Source organism: Equus caballus, chromosome 21, assembly GCF_041296265.1.
Source record: "Equus caballus isolate H_3958 breed thoroughbred chromosome 21, TB-T2T, whole genome shotgun sequence".
Lineage (NCBI taxonomy): Eukaryota > Metazoa > Chordata > Mammalia > Perissodactyla > Equidae > Equus > Equus caballus.
Window position 1 is genome coordinate 45249443 of NC_091704.1, and position 15436 is coordinate 45264878.

At 45.9% G+C, this 15436-nt stretch overlaps 1 protein-coding gene across 8 annotated transcripts in view; it reads right to left on the reverse strand.

Moving 5' to 3' along the window:
- The window catches only part of RAI14 (retinoic acid induced 14), a 138497-nt gene extending 124940 nt beyond the window's left edge, over window positions 1-13557 (reverse strand). For 4 of the 8 annotated variants that reach the window (XM_070246346.1, XM_070246345.1, XM_070246344.1 and 1 more), the window contains exon 1: window positions 13311-13496. The gene's annotated coding sequence lies outside the window, so the exon portion shown is untranslated. Of the gene's footprint in view, window positions 1-13310 lie in introns of all 8 variants that reach the window. The other 4 variants (XM_070246339.1, XM_023625785.2, XM_070246335.1 and 1 more) reach the window with 3 other exon arrangements.
- Between the last annotated feature and the right edge of the window lie 1879 nt (window positions 13558-15436).

The window sequence follows — 15436 nt, forward strand, 5'->3', positions numbered from 1 at the left end:
GGTTGTATTTAATTCTTGTTTTTACTCTAGGAAGATTTAATTGCCAAATGTTGGCTTACTGCATATTTCATCAGTTCTTTGACTCGGTTTCAAAATGGGAATAACTTGGACTCTCCAAATTCTGGAATGTTGGAAATGTCATTTACATTGATCACAATAGTTCTGTCTGGCCTACTGAATCTCTGCCCAGTCATCTAGTGTCTCAAATACATTTCAGAATAAGGAGGAAATTAAGTTAATAAAACAGATTCTGTGAACTCTGATGCCCTAGGAGCAGGAGTGAAGAAGTGAATGGAGAGCACAGAAATTATTTCTGCTGCCCCGACAGCAGAATACATGTCATTTGAACAGCATATATTCAAAACAGCATGTTTCTCATCCCCAGTCCAACAGAGAGGGGATGCTTGCTCACTTGAAGGCAGGTTGCTTCATCTCCTTTAGCACAACAATGTTACCCTGCATGCTAGGGCAGACCTACCATGTCTGGTTTGGTCCTGAGTGCCAGACCTTCTCCTGCTAATGGCTCTCGTCTTCTTTTAGAAAAACTGTCTCTCCCACGCCCACCCCCACACCAACCGCGTTGTATGCTGGCTGTAGCTGTTCCCCAGAGATGGGAGTGTGTCCTCAGCAAGGCTATTCAGACTCTCCCTGGGATTTCCAGAGTTGGATGAGGGAAGGCACAGGTGGAGGGAAGCAAAGGAAGAGGGGAAGGGAAGACAAGAGCTTCCTCTCTGGTGGAGAAGCTAGAACAGTATGGACCCGGCAGCTTGAACCAAGACCCGATTCTAGCCCTGGGCAGAAAGCTGGTTTGAGAGAGGGAACTAGGGGGCCCCTGAGTCCAGGGATTCAGGCCCTGCTATAGCCACGTCCTTTTAGCACAGGATTTGGGGTCACATAAGCCAAGACACTCCCCTTCTGCCCTAAGCTAATTCAAGTTGGGTTTCTGTCACTTGCAACCTAACAGTACTGACAAATCCTTTGGTGCCTTCTCATCTACTCGATCTTGCTCAGGCTGTCATCTCACACCCATAGCAAAAGAGGGGCCTAGAAGTTCGACAGCACGGTTGCAGTTTGCATTTCTGACTGTTGAGTACATTTCTGCAGTCAGTAGCTAAATTCACTTCATGAACCTACAGAAGTGAAATAAATACTCTCTGGAGTTTAATTGGGCTAAATATATCAGGATGACCTACAGTGACCCCTTTGAACTTGCAGGTCAGGGAGGGCATACTTATCCCTCATTTCTTTGGCTATTAGCTGCTCCCTGATAACACACACCCTTTCCCAGCCCTACGCCAACCACTGCATTCACTATTTACCTCTATCATTCCAGTCACTGCAGAAGACCTGCCAGCAAGCCCAGTGTGGGTCTTCTGGCCTATTTCCATTCTGAACGTATGTACTGCTCGTTGGCTCTCCTGCAGGAACCAGCCAACAATAAAAACAATTGCAATTAACTGGAAATGAATAGCATTAGACTATTTTAAAACACTCATGGAATAAAAAACCACTGTAACAGCTGGGTCCAGGCTGCCCACGGGGTGGACCTTACCTCCTCTGCTCCCCAAGCAACTTGGTTCCACAGAGCTGAGGGGGACAAGGGAGGGACACAAGGAAGCTGCTCGTGGAGCTGAAACTAAGGATGAATAAGGAAAACCCTCAGGATAGGAAAGCACTAGGAGAGAGGGTCAGACAGTGGGGAAGCTGCCCTGGGGTGTGTGGTGGGGTGCTGGGGTTCAGCTGGACCAGGAGGCCACAAGGCCCAGGGATAATCCTTGAGTAGTGCTGAAGACATGATATGCAAAGACAATGTCACCCCCACTAATTTATTCCAAACAAGAGAACTGGAAGAGGAGCATGACACGGCGGCTCAATCAAGGCCTCACTTCCTGGGGGCTATGCCAGCCTAGATCTGCTACACTGTTGCCCTGGCAGCGCAAATGGAAAAGCCTTTCAGATCTTTTTCCATTAGAAGCTCGAGGCTGTCCCGTGTCTGTGCTATATGGGGGCCCTACACCTGTCTGCCCAGTGAGAACAAACTCCTGTTAACTGAATTTCATACCCTGGACCTACCATCTTTCAATTTGCAACCACTTTCCACATTTAGGGATAAGAAGCAAACAGCATTAACACAAAGGCTTGAGAATGTTCCAATAACAATAACAAAGATTTAATATACCACCCCCCCACCGTGCCCCACACACGTCCACAAATCCACACACCTTGCACCTGAGGCCAGTAGGGTTTACAGATTAAAAAGAGCATGGCTACTTCAGAACTTGCAATTTAAGAGACAAAATAAGAAACCCATACTGTTTCATTTACTCATACACACTGAATACCACTATGGGCCAAGTACACGGGGGATGTAGAAATGTCGACCACCCACAACCCCTGCCTACAAAAATCAGTCTTAGTGTTTAAAAAAAGAAAAGAAAGTCCATGTAGAAATGCACCTGTACAAAAGCAGAGAGACACAGATTTGTAAACCAAAAGTACAAATGTCCACTATATCAGGTGTACTCAGTTTGTGATGAAACTACTGCATTTCTCTAAAAGAATGCTTAAAGCTAAGGGCAAAATCCCAGATAACGGGGCAAAGACACAGGGAAGCTTAATCAAACATGCATTTACTGAGGGCATTCTAGGTGTCAGGTGGTGCTGAGATTCCAGGACCTTCACGATGACATATTACTTAGATCAGTGCTGTCCAATACCGTAGCCATTAGCCACATGGGCTACTGAGCATTTGAAATGAGACTAGTGCAAATCGACATGCACTGTAAGTGGAAAATACACAATGGATTTCAAAGACTTACTATGAAAAAATAATGTCAACTATATCATTAATAAGTTTTATATTGAATACATGATAATACTTTGGATATACTAGGTAAAATAAAATATATTACAATTAATTTCTTTTTCCTTTTTTTATGGCTACTAGAAAATTTAAAATGACCTATGTGGCTTGTATTTGTGGCTTGCTTCTATTTCCATTAGACCGTGATGATTTAGATTTTCCCTTCAAAGACTGTGATGATAGCATCCATTTAGCAATAACAGTATCTTATTATTACCAACAAAGCAGGCAGAAAATATGCTATCATGTTACCATGTTTAAAAATCACTTACTCTCATAAAATCATAAAACTCAGATCTAGTAAATACCACAAGTTAATGACAATGAAAGTTAAATTTTAAAAGATTCACTCTGCCACATGCAGAAGAAGGAATGATTAGCCAACAATTTTATTTCACTCAAGACTGATGAACTTGTAGGCAAACTCAACTATTACTCTGTTGTGTATGGTTCAAAAAACATGTCTATATTATTCTCTGTTGACAATTGGACAATTCCAAAGGACTCAATAGGGAATTTACATCCCTTCTCACATCATTCTAAGTACCACCATCTTCATCTTAACCACGATTCACTGTTCTGTACCTAGATTAAGAATGAAACAAGTCTGGCGAGACTGAGGAAGTTGGGAACGCAATTTGGAATAAGACTGTCACTACTAAAGGAAATATGTCTTTACACTGTCCACATTACCTAATGCTATAATGATAGAAGGATCAAAGAGAGGAGTGAGAATACAGGGAAAATAGTTGTGAACTGCACAGAAGACACAAGGCGGATGCGTTGCAATGACATATGGGGGGCAATCCCTCTTTACTGCTCTGGATTATAACGGCAAGCATAATCATTGGCCAATATATCAGTTCTTTAAGGTAGATTGATAAAGAACATGATAACATTGATAATAATAACAGCCACAATAACCATCATTTACTTAAATCATGACTTCGCAAAAGTTTTACTTTGCAAAATTTTATTTTTTAAATATTTTGTTATAAATAAGTATTATCGCATTTAGTGCTCACACTACTTCGGAATTAGATGCTATTGCTATTATTCCTAGTTTTCAGATTGGGAAAGTGGAAGTTTATTGGGCCAAAGCGGCACAGTTTATAAAGGGAAGAGACTGGATTTCACTCAGCTTCAGTTTCAGAGACCAAAACACAACAATAGGCTACATTTAAGAAAATATTAATAATAATAAAGTCTGGCCAGCAGACCAACATTTTTACTACTTAAAAGAAAAAAATTAGTTGCTTTTAATGATGGAACAGTCCTCAGATCTGCTGCTGGCACATAACAGAGCTCCTCTAGGAAGTCTGAATGGACCAACTTGGAAGAGACATTCCTTCTGGCTGTTCGCCCTCACTCACACACTCCTGCCTCATTCCAGGGAGGGTAGCATTTTTATTTCTTTGTCCTTTTCAAATGCGGAGCATATGCTTAATGAATAAATATATTGAACTCACAAGTCAAAAAATCCTTTTCCATATAGCTCGCTAAGGATACCAAATCAATAACGGAGAAAATGTAAAGACAATTACAAACAAGCGAAGTGGCTATTTATATTCAGCGGAGCTGGTAAACTACAGATTGGGGTGGAGGCGTCCATGTTTTGGCAACAATTTGGAAAAGCAGAACTTCTAGATACTTAGATGCTTCTCTGTCATCAGGACATTTCCGTTCCTTAGGAAATTATTCTAATATCCTGTATAACAACTCTTTCCAAGCTGTAAAAAAGGAAATACTGCAATTCTTCAGGACAATTAAAAGCACTGATATTATAATGAAAGTGGAATTGTAAAACACATCACCCAATGAGGAGGAATGGGGCAAGGGAGTGCAGGTGACTTTGTTCCAGAAGCCACACACAGAAGCACCCACGGCCAGCAGGCTGCCACCTAACCCTGTGGCAGATCTCAACAGGATAGAGGCAGCAGCTCTGTTTCTTTTGCCACCCTGAATATAAACATCCACTTGCAATGTAGTGAGAATCAAACGTGCTTTGTTCCAAGGGGTATGCACTTAAAATAATGAGCGGTTGTTTCAGAGAAGAAGCAAGCGAGCCTGGTGCCAAACAGTAACACAGCCCTCAACAGATTGGCCAGGAGGCAGGCTGGGATGGGAGGCATTTTGAGGAAATCTCTTTCTGGCTTATAGAGACTCTAGAGGAAAAGCAATAGAACAAATAAACAAACAGCACACCTGACATGGTTTAAAGGACAGCACAGAAAGAATCCAATTACCGAGGAGCTGATCAAGATTGCTGACCGGATGTACACACACAGTTGGTGGCAGAAATGAATTCTTCCTTTAAAAAAACTCCTAGGAAACCCCAGATGGAATACAGATATTGGTTATAGTTTCTAGGCCTATATTTTGAACAGTTTTTTCCAATTTAAAAAAAAGCTCACAGGAAAGAAACGTGAAAAACGTTTTTCTCAAAAGAGAGAAATGATACAGCACCCCCACCCACCAAAAAATCTAAGGTTTTTTGTTTTAAAAACAAAGAGCCAAGAAGGTTCATGAGAGAATTCGAGTCACTTGCACCCATGAGGAAAGTGGATTGAGCCTGAAACGAGACTGACCTGGAGAGAGAATGGATGGCAAACTACTCAGCATCCATCCCCGGGTGAGGACCCCTTGATGTGGTTCCATGCAGGACCTCAGGGCCACAGATATGTTTGTGGCTGGGTCCTAGCTTGTATTTTCCTTCTGGCCGCCTTTTGTAAGAAAGCAAAATGCAACCCACTGTCCACGAGCCTTTTGGACGGCTTCGCCCAGCAGTAAAATGACTGTGGGTCATAATTGTCCACAAGTTAGTACCCCCTTTCATTCATGAAAAATGATTAATCACCAACGTGTCGACTTTCATAGGAGATTTTCTAATTATGTGCGCATTCTTGTCAAATTAAGAGAATCAGCACAGAAGTTTTTTTTTTTTTTTTGAGGAAGATTAGCCCTGCGCTAACTACTGCCAATCCTCCTCTTTTTGCTGAGGAAGACTGGCCCTGAGCTAACATCCATGTCCATCTTCCTCTATATGTGGGACACCTACCACAGCATGGCTTGACAAGAGGTCCCATGTCCGCACCGGGGATCCGAACTGGCAAACCCCGGGCCACCAAAGCAGAACGTGTGAACTTAACAGCTGTGCCACCAGGCAGGCCCCAACACAGAAGTTCTTAGCTGACAAAACTTGACCAATAGTCTTATCTGGTTCTGGCTCAGCAGGATGCTAAGGGCCTGGATTCCAGATCCTTTTCCGGACCTTCATGTGGCTGCTCAATGCCCTCTGCCTCACCTGGGACTCCCCACTAGTCTCGAGGCAGCTTGTCCAAGTCTCTCCAGCCTTCTTCACTGATAACTACTGTAACCAGCTACATCTAGGACTCCCAAGGTGACTGTCTACATCTGAGAGAAAGAGAAAAGTACATTTAGGGGTTGTACGCTAGGAGCAGCCAGAACTAAGGGGCATGTCTAGCTCTGCCTCCTACTGAGGGTGTCACTTTCCAAGGGGTCATTTCACTTCCCTAGGCCTGGATCTCAGCTGTAAAATGAGTTCCCACCCCACCCCATTCCAACCACTAATAGTCCGCCTTGCGCTATAGTGGAATGGGAACATGCTAACTTGGCTAAAACTCTAAACTCCACGAAAGGCAGGCATTGCCATTCATCCATGGATCATCTAACACTCAATGACTGCATCAACATGTATTGTTCATAGGAAATCCGACAATAAGTAAGAGCAGCCTGGACCTCCCAAAGCTGACAGTCTAGCAGCAAAATGCCTGGTGCAAAGAAGGTGTTCAATTCAAATAAAATGACTTGTTGAAAGAGCTTACATCATTCACCCTCCATTACAAGCAGGTCTGCATCGCTTTCCGCCCAATTTTTTTTTTTTTTTTTTTTGAGCAAGATTAGCCCTGAGCTAACATCTGCTGCCAATCCTCCTCCTTTTGCTCAGGAAGACTGGCCCTGAGCTAACATCCATGCCCATCTTCCTCTACTTTCTATGTGGGACGCCTACCACAGCATGACTTGCCAAGCGGTGCCATGTCCGCACCCGGGATCCGAACCAGCAAACCCCGGGCCGCTGAGAAGCAGGACATGTGCACTTAACCACTGCACCACCGGGCCGACCCCTGTGCCCAATTTTTGACTGAAGAGACAAGATGTCGCCCAAGGTGGACTAATAGACAAGCTCCCTGAGCGTGGCTAACAATGGCAGTATCTTCTGCTAGTGTTGGCTGCTTCCCATGGAAGAATGATTTCCCCTGGAGGAGCAGACTTCCAGCTGAGGGTGAGCTCCCCAACCAGGAAATGTGGCCTGGTCTTCCTCAGGTCCCCAGGGAGGCAGCCCCATCAGGCTGGGAAGCCACAATGGGAAGGGCAGAACAGAGAGAAGTTGGGGATATTTCTCCCACGGGGGGAGCAGTCAAAGATCTACCCCATTCGCTTAGGGGTGTTGTTAGGTGGGGCCCAGGGACATCTCAGTTCCCTCCGGCAACAGCAAAGCGAGAAAACTACTGCCACGTGGAAAGCAGAAGACAGTGCGAGCCCTACAGTACACCAAGAAATACGCTGCCCTGGTGGTGGGCAACTCCAGCCCCATTAGCATCATCAGATCTCTGTGAAGTAACTATACTACAGATCCACTTTTTATTACTTCTAAATAGCATTTTATTGCATCCAATAAAAGTAGTTGCTAAAAATGGTCAGTGGTTTGTAGACTGGTTGACATAGCAACCAGTGACTGGTTTTCCAATTGAGGGTATAAAACCCACAATTATTTTTGACTCATGTATGACAGGGTATCAGGTCTGAGGCACATAATAGAAAATAGACCCCTTCCGACTACACTCTTGACCCTTAAGAGGTGGCTGTTAAAGGTAAACAGGAGATAGGCAATGAGTTTTTCTAGGTCATTCAACAGACCTTGGATTTTGAACCTGGGGATTCCAAAGCTAACACCTGTGCCCATCTTCCTCCACTTTATATGTAGGACGCCTACCACAGCATGGCTTGCCAAGCAGTGCCATGTCCACACCTGGGATTCCAACTGGTGAACCCCGGGCCCCCAAAGTGGAACATGCGAACTTAACCGATGTGCCACGGGGCCGGCCCCGAAAAGGTGTTTCTTAACTATAAGAAAGAAAAATGAGGCTTAGTGAGGTGAAGCAACTTGTCGAAGGAGAAGAGAACTACATCTTCTGAACCTCAACCTGCATTTTGCTGCTAACTACCTCCACACCTCTGTCTTATGATCATTGTTTAAATTCTCCTCCAGACTAGTCAGCTCAACATCAGGTGACTACCATAAGGGGCTTTATGACCCCTGAGTATGTGTGTGTTGGCGGTATAGTTCAATAAATATTGGTCACCTACTATGTGACAGATACTCTACTGGACACACAGGACATCAAATTGAAGAATGAGGCATACTTCCCTCAATCAAACAGAAGACTGTTTTGTTTTAAAACACATGGTTAAATCACTCAGAAAAGTTACTTATTAAAATATTGACTAAATTCACTGATACCCATCAGTGAGTCTGATGTCAAGGACTAGACTAGTTTTTTGTTCACTGTAAATGGCTGGAGTTGGGAAAGTGACGTTTGATTAACAATCTTTTTTATTAAACCACCTGTACTTTTCAGCTCCTGGGTAGCAATAAACCAAAAAGAAGAAATCTCTTTAAATCATGCAGCATCTTAACACGAATCATATAATTCTATGCTTACGGTTTTCAGCTTGAAGTTTAATCTGATCTGGATCCATAATAAACTGATTTCTTTCTATCATTTTATTACAGAGGATACAATGGTTGTACTTCAATACACTAGTGACTTTTTTTAAAGGATACCATCAGTATCATATACCTATATAAATAGTTAACTGGAAAAAAAAATCTAGACTCCTTTTCCACATCGCATATTTAAAATATACCCAAGAGGCCTTTGATGGGTTTAGCTTTGCTTTGTCAACTCCTATATTCATCATGCAAGGTAGAGAAAATTCAGTTGGCTTCTAGCGAAATAATGCACAGCACCATAACAGTGAACGTTTTCAGTACCACGAGTTAAGGATTTTACGATGTGACAGTTTTTAAAGTATTTCTAGATACTCTACTACATACTGGCTGCTCCTGGATCTTCACATTAACGTCATCATCCCCTGTCCCCTCCGGAAAAAAAAAAGGAGGGGCTGGCCCGTGGCCTAGTGGTTAAGTTCCCACGCTCCACTTCAGCGGCCAGGGTTTCCCAGAGTTTCGCCGGTTCGGATCCTGGGTGAGGACACGGCACTGCTCATCAGGCCACAATGAGGCGGCATCCCACATGCCACAACTAGAAGGACCCACAACTAGAAATATACAACTATGTACTGGGGGGATTTGGGGAGAAAAAAAAAAAGATTGGCAACAGTTAGCTCAGGTGCCAACCTTTAAATAAAACCAACATGAATGCAAAGTCAGAGGAATAAGGCTATACCCTCTGCAACAACTCAGAGAAATACACTTTCTATTCTTAGAAATTCAGTGTGGTTGACAGACCATTGCTGGCCTGTCTGTAGGGATGCTGTGTGAAAGAGAAAGTCAGCTTCCTTGGTGGTCATGCCTCTTCCACATTTAAAATGTTGGGAAGCTAAGTTATCAAAGAAAGATGGGTGTGCTTCCTAGCACCATGTTACTTATGGATTCCTCTGAATTCACGTTTAGGCAAATGTTGGCAGCAAAAATCCGAAGACACTAGAGCTTTGTGGAATGAATCACACAGATTTAAATAGAATGCTTTCTTTATAAGATGTATGTTTTTATCCTGATGGAACCTGTAAATATGACATCTGGGGCACTCCATTACAGCTGTGGCAACAACTGGCACCACTTAGCATATCTAATATGTGCTAACGGAGAAATTCTAAGTAGAAAACTACAAGAAAAAGCATTATATCATTAATTCAACAAAGATGTCAGTACCTACTGTAGGTCAACACTGTTCTAGGCACTAAACTCCCATCTTCAAGGAGTTTATATTGTACTGTGGAAAGACAGGCTACTAATATACATTGAAACACACAGCAAGTTAGAAGGTGACAAATGCCATGGAAGAAAATAAAGCAGAGAAGGGGGGCAGGGCGTGCTGAAGGCGGGTGGCCAGGGAAGGTGTGCTGAGAAGGTGACGTCTGAGGAAAGACCTGAGGGGTTGCGGGGCTCAGCCAGGGAGACACCTAGGGAAAGAGCGGTCCAGAGTTCAGACAGCGAGAACAAGCTCTGAGGCAGGAATGCGCCTGGCAATTTGAAGGACTAATGAGGAAGCCAATGTATTTAAATGTCTTAAACTGATTCCAGATGAAGGGGTTACAATTAGGGGCAAAACATCATTAACAGCCATATTTTCATAAACGCTTAGAGCAAGAACGTGCCTTTGTAAATGCTTAATAAATCCCTTCATCCTACCAGGCTTGAAGAAATGAGGAAGAGAGGGGTGAGGGAGTAACTGAAGGTCACACCAGCAGTGACAGCCAAGAAAAGGCTTGAGCACAAGTCTCCCAAACTCAGCACCGCGGTTTTGTCTCATGCTCCAACTTTATAAGAGGCACTTTCATTTAAGGGGGAAAAAAAAATTGAAAAAACAAAAGAATCCAGCCAACTAGCGATCTTCTTAGAGCTAAAAAATTGATTAATTTCACTTTTTCATTCAACAAATAACCAAGAGAGACCCTACAGGCACCCTAAATATTTGTTTTGGAATGAAAGAGATAATAAAGGCAGCCTTACCTAGACTCCGCTACCCACCAATTAATTGTATAGGTGTGTAACAGAAACTTGTACACAAGGAAACACAATTCGGCTGTTTATTGTAGCACTATTTGTTATAGTAAAAAAGTGGAAACAGATCAACTGTCCTTGGCAACAAAAGTGTCTGTAATAACAGTGAAAAACTGGAAACACTCTAATTTTCTCTTGGCAAGGGAATGAGTACAATTTATTCATACCCTGAAATTCTCTCTAGCAGGGAAAGTTAGACCAACATGTACCTCAAAACAACAAATTTAAAAATGCAAGTCGTACGTATATAGAACTATGCCATTATGTAAAATGTTAAACACACAAGCTTACAGATATTGTTTGTAGATACATACTATACAGAAGTACCAACATGTTGGGGAACTCTGCAGACTAACTTCACATTAGTGGTGACCTGAGGATGGAGGCGGAGGAGGGGGGATGGGTAAAATATTTCCATTGCAGTTTATTTTCAACAGGAGGATAAGAAGCAAATATGGAAAGATTAGCAACTCTTAAACATAGGTAGTGGAAAATGGAAGCCTTACTCTATCCTCTTTTCATGTATGTCTGAAAGATTTCATGCTTATTTTTATTTTGAAAGAAAGAAAGGGAGAGAGAAAACTCCTCCAAAACATTCCATTAACTCCAATGCACAGTTGCCCTTAACCTCCAAACCTCGGTTTCCTCACCTTTAAAACATGGGTGAAAATTTCACAAGATTGTAACCTATCATTAACTCAATAAAAAATAAATAAATAAAATAAAATAAAACGTGGGTGATACTAGGTGTACCTGTCTCAAAGATGTTTCGAGAAGTGGCAGTCTGGAGAAATTCATTGTCAGGTGGGCAGGGACACTGTATCATTCCCCTAATTCAATCTCCAGGGCCCAGCATGCATTCTTTTTATTCAATTTCACTGATAAGAGTAATGAGATTTTTCAACAGGGTTATAACCACGCCCCCCCCCACGCCAAAAAAAGCCAAAAAACAAATCTAAGGGGTATAAATGATACAATAAATGAAGCATCTCAATAAATAGATGAAAAACCTGCAACAGCCCAACATGGGACCACCTCTCCCAATCCATCTTAGGCAAGCACTGGTTAAAAATTATAAAAACTGGATAAATTTCCTCACATAAAATCTATCTTCCAAAACCCAAGAGAAGAAAAAGGAGACACTGGTAGGTATCATTAGGAAAAGATGATCAGATTACATCTATCAGTAACAAAACTCCCAGCCACACCTGGAACCGGGCGGGCCCTGCACGCTGGGGACAGAGAATCAAAATCCAGTCTCTATGAGGCACTCTCGCTTCTCCAACTTTTTCAGACCTCAAGGAGGTGAGGCTCTCCTCTCTGGAAAACCAGTTCCTCCCTCTGCCGGGCCCTTGCTGTCTTGAGATCACATTCTCCAGAGAACTGGCTACGTTTCCCCATTCCAGGGCGCTTGCTATTGTCCTATCCTGTAAGGAAAACGGAGACCCAGCCAAATCACCTGTGAGCCTGCGGCCAAAGGAAGCCTCCTCTGGTCCAGGTGAACAGCGTTGAGTCAGCAGATTTGCCCCAATGTTTGCAAATAAAGTTGCGCTGGGCTGGGCTCCCTGGAGAAGCGCAAGCTTGGATATATTGGCCAGGCCCAGTCCCTAGGGGGTTACTTGTAACTCTTCCACTTACACTAGGCTCCATCTGCCCAGTCTGCCGCCTCTCCAGGCTCTGAGGCCCCATTCACATTAGGCGGGTGAGAGGTCCAAACGCAAAGGAGAAAGTGAGCCAAGGGTTCACAGATGAACCCTGCCAACTGCTGAAACTAAACCGCAGACACAAACCTGCTCAAGCCCACAGCGAAGGAAACGTGGATTAGAGAGGGTACCCACCCTCCTGGGCGGAGGTTGGGATAAATGGCGGGCGGGAGCGCGCCTCTCTTGCGGCTTCACATCCTCCCTCCTCCCGAAGTCCCGTCTGCCCCAACTCGAGCATCCCTCCTGGGAGCTACGGCGGCGAAGAGGACAAGAAGGGCGGGAGTCAGTCGCAGGCCCGGAGTGGCCTCGCCTGCACCCTCGGGCGAGCCGAAGGGCTCCTGGAGTCAGAAAGCAAACAATAGCGGACCCTCGGTTGCCCCAGCCATCCGGAGTCTCCCGCTCGCGCCTTCTTCCCCAGCTTCTCCAAGTTCAGCGCCGAGACGGGTCGAGCCCAGATGCGGGGACCTGGGGGGAGCGGGGCGCCGGGCGGACCAGGCAGGTGGGACAGGATGCTGACTCGGCACACCCAGAACGCCCTGCCGGGGTCTGGTCATTCATTCCCACCTGCGCCTCCTCCACAGCAACCCCGCGCCCTGCCCCAGCCGGCCTGCGAGTCGCGAAGGACCGGGAAGAAGCCCTGCTCCTAACTTGGCCAGGTCCTCCCCCTCTAATCTAATCCCCACCATCCTCCTCTTCCTCGAACCCCAAATCTGCCCTCTGCAGACAGTTGGCGGCCGGCGGCGGACAAGGGAGCGCTGGCGGGACCCTCGCGGCCACCCCGCGAAGCAGCTCCGCCTGGCGCGCGGTCCCCGGCTCCTCGCAACCTCCCTCGCCCGAGCCCCAGACACAAAGGCGGGTGCGCGAGCCGGGGACCCCGCTCCGGGGAGCCTCCCAACTCTCGGCGCCGAGCACTCACCCCATCGAGGCGGCGGCGGCAGCGGCTCCCCGGGCCCCGCTGGCTGCGCCACCCCGCCCGCCGCTTCCCCAGGAAAACGCGGCCGCCGGGCTCGCTTCCTGCTCGGCTTCCTGCGCCTCGGTCCCTCCTCCTCCCCCGCTGCGGGGGTCAGTGGGCGCCGCCGCTCCCGGGCTGGGCCGGCGGGGCGGGGGCAGCGGCAGCACCACCACGTGGCCGCCCGGCGCCGGCCCCCGCCGACCCGGATCCCGCGGGAGCGGGAAGGGAGGTGCTAACCATTCCCCTCCCCTCCACCCCGCGCGGGCCCAAATTCCGCGAGTCAGGTGACCCGGCCCCGCGCTCCGCCGCCCGGGACCTGCGGGAGGTGCTCCCGGCCCGGCAGCTGCCCATCCCGCGGGCCCGTGCGCCCTGGGCGTCCACGGCTTGCTTTAGGGTTTTCCACGGATCGTGGGACCCTTCCCCGCGGATCTGTTTCATCATCATCACCTGAAGTTCGTGGAAACCACCGGTACTCTGACCCCTGGGTTTAGGTCGCGTGAGATACCGAATACTGTTCATTTCTGGTCAACTTCCAAAGTCGTTTGTGGTCGTGGGGGTGTTTTCAAAGTCACTGATCCAAGCGCCTTCTAACCAGAATCAAATCGGTTATATTTTCCAAATTATTGAACAGAAAGTAAACGAGAACGTGCACATAGTCTCTGGAATGAACCAATTGGAGTGACTGTTTCTTAACACTCATCAGGTGGCAGGAGAAAACTAGCAGCGTTAAGTGTCTAACTCTGCTCAGGAGTCAGAAAGGAGAAATCTACAGCCTGAACTGGGAGGCAGGAATGGGGAACACCCTCAAAGCAGTGTCTGGGCTGCCAAGGGGGCCACCCTCGCTCCGCAGGACCCCTAAGGTTTCCCTCCCTTCCCCAGCCCCCTAAGACCAGCGTTTGAATCATAATAGACTCCTCCTTTAATTCCAAGGGTTTCAAAGCTCTCCACCTACTCGTTTCATTTGGGACGCGTTTTCCATTCATTCTAGTCACGCTAACCAGCTAGGGCTTAGAAAGTTTTATTCACCAAAGCTGCTCTGTTCTCCGGTTTAGCTCTGCGTCCTTTGCGCAGGGCAGGAAGCTTTCTAGAATAAATTAGTGGGATGAGTGCTTTTTGTTGGAATCCACTCCAAATCGATTGAACTTAAAAAAAAAAAATTCCAACCAGTGAAATTCATCCTAATAGAGTTAAATTTGTAACGTCTTGGCCAGATCTTGACGTCTACACGGCAGACTTTATCTGTGTCTCTACCCACCCCACCCGCAAGCCAAGTGTACAATCTGTCTTAGGTTTAACAGGTGCCATCAAACAGGGAGCAAAAGCTGTGTACCTAGCTGCGTGGTCTTCACTTCCTAAGTCCTACATCAGAGATTCCTTTAAGAAGCGGTGAACAGCCAGTTCAAAGCAAGATGTGTACACTCCTCTTCCTGTCCTTTATCCCCTCAAATAAAATCATGGTCTAAAAGAAATGCGAACTGGCAGACTTCTTTCTGGTTGAGTGCTGGCGATTTCTACAATCCAGTTTCATTGCGGTGTGCTGTAGGGTATTTAGGGGGAACAATACCACCCCATGAGTTTTCTGTTCTGCTCTTAGCACGTCCATCTCCTTCAAGCAGGAGTAGCTGGGAAGGTGAGGTTTTGCCTTGGAAAGTTAACATTTACATGTTTGGTTGCTGAAAGAGTTGAAATACCAAACGTTAAACAATCATTGTGTAAGGCAGGGTCATCAGCCTTTTATTCACAGAAGCCCTGTCTCTCTTCCTTTTTTGCTTTTACACTGTGGCACGCCGTCCAAGCCACCTGCTTATGAGCCTACCTGCCTTTGTCAGCTCGGTGGCTCTCATAGGTGGCTTATATGCTTACTCTCCTTCGTTTCTAATCCCACCTCTAACGTCAGCAAGTCCAATTCTGGTTGAAGGACTGTAGTGGAGGGAGGAACTCTTATAGTTAGTCCCATGTGCCAAGGTCCTTTTCTAGATCCCTTCTCCCCTGAAACTGAAGCCAACTGCTTCAGACCATAGCTGAAGTTCTGCCACCTGCAGGAGGATTGTGGTCAAGTATGGGATTGAAGAGTGTCTTCTCATTGGGTT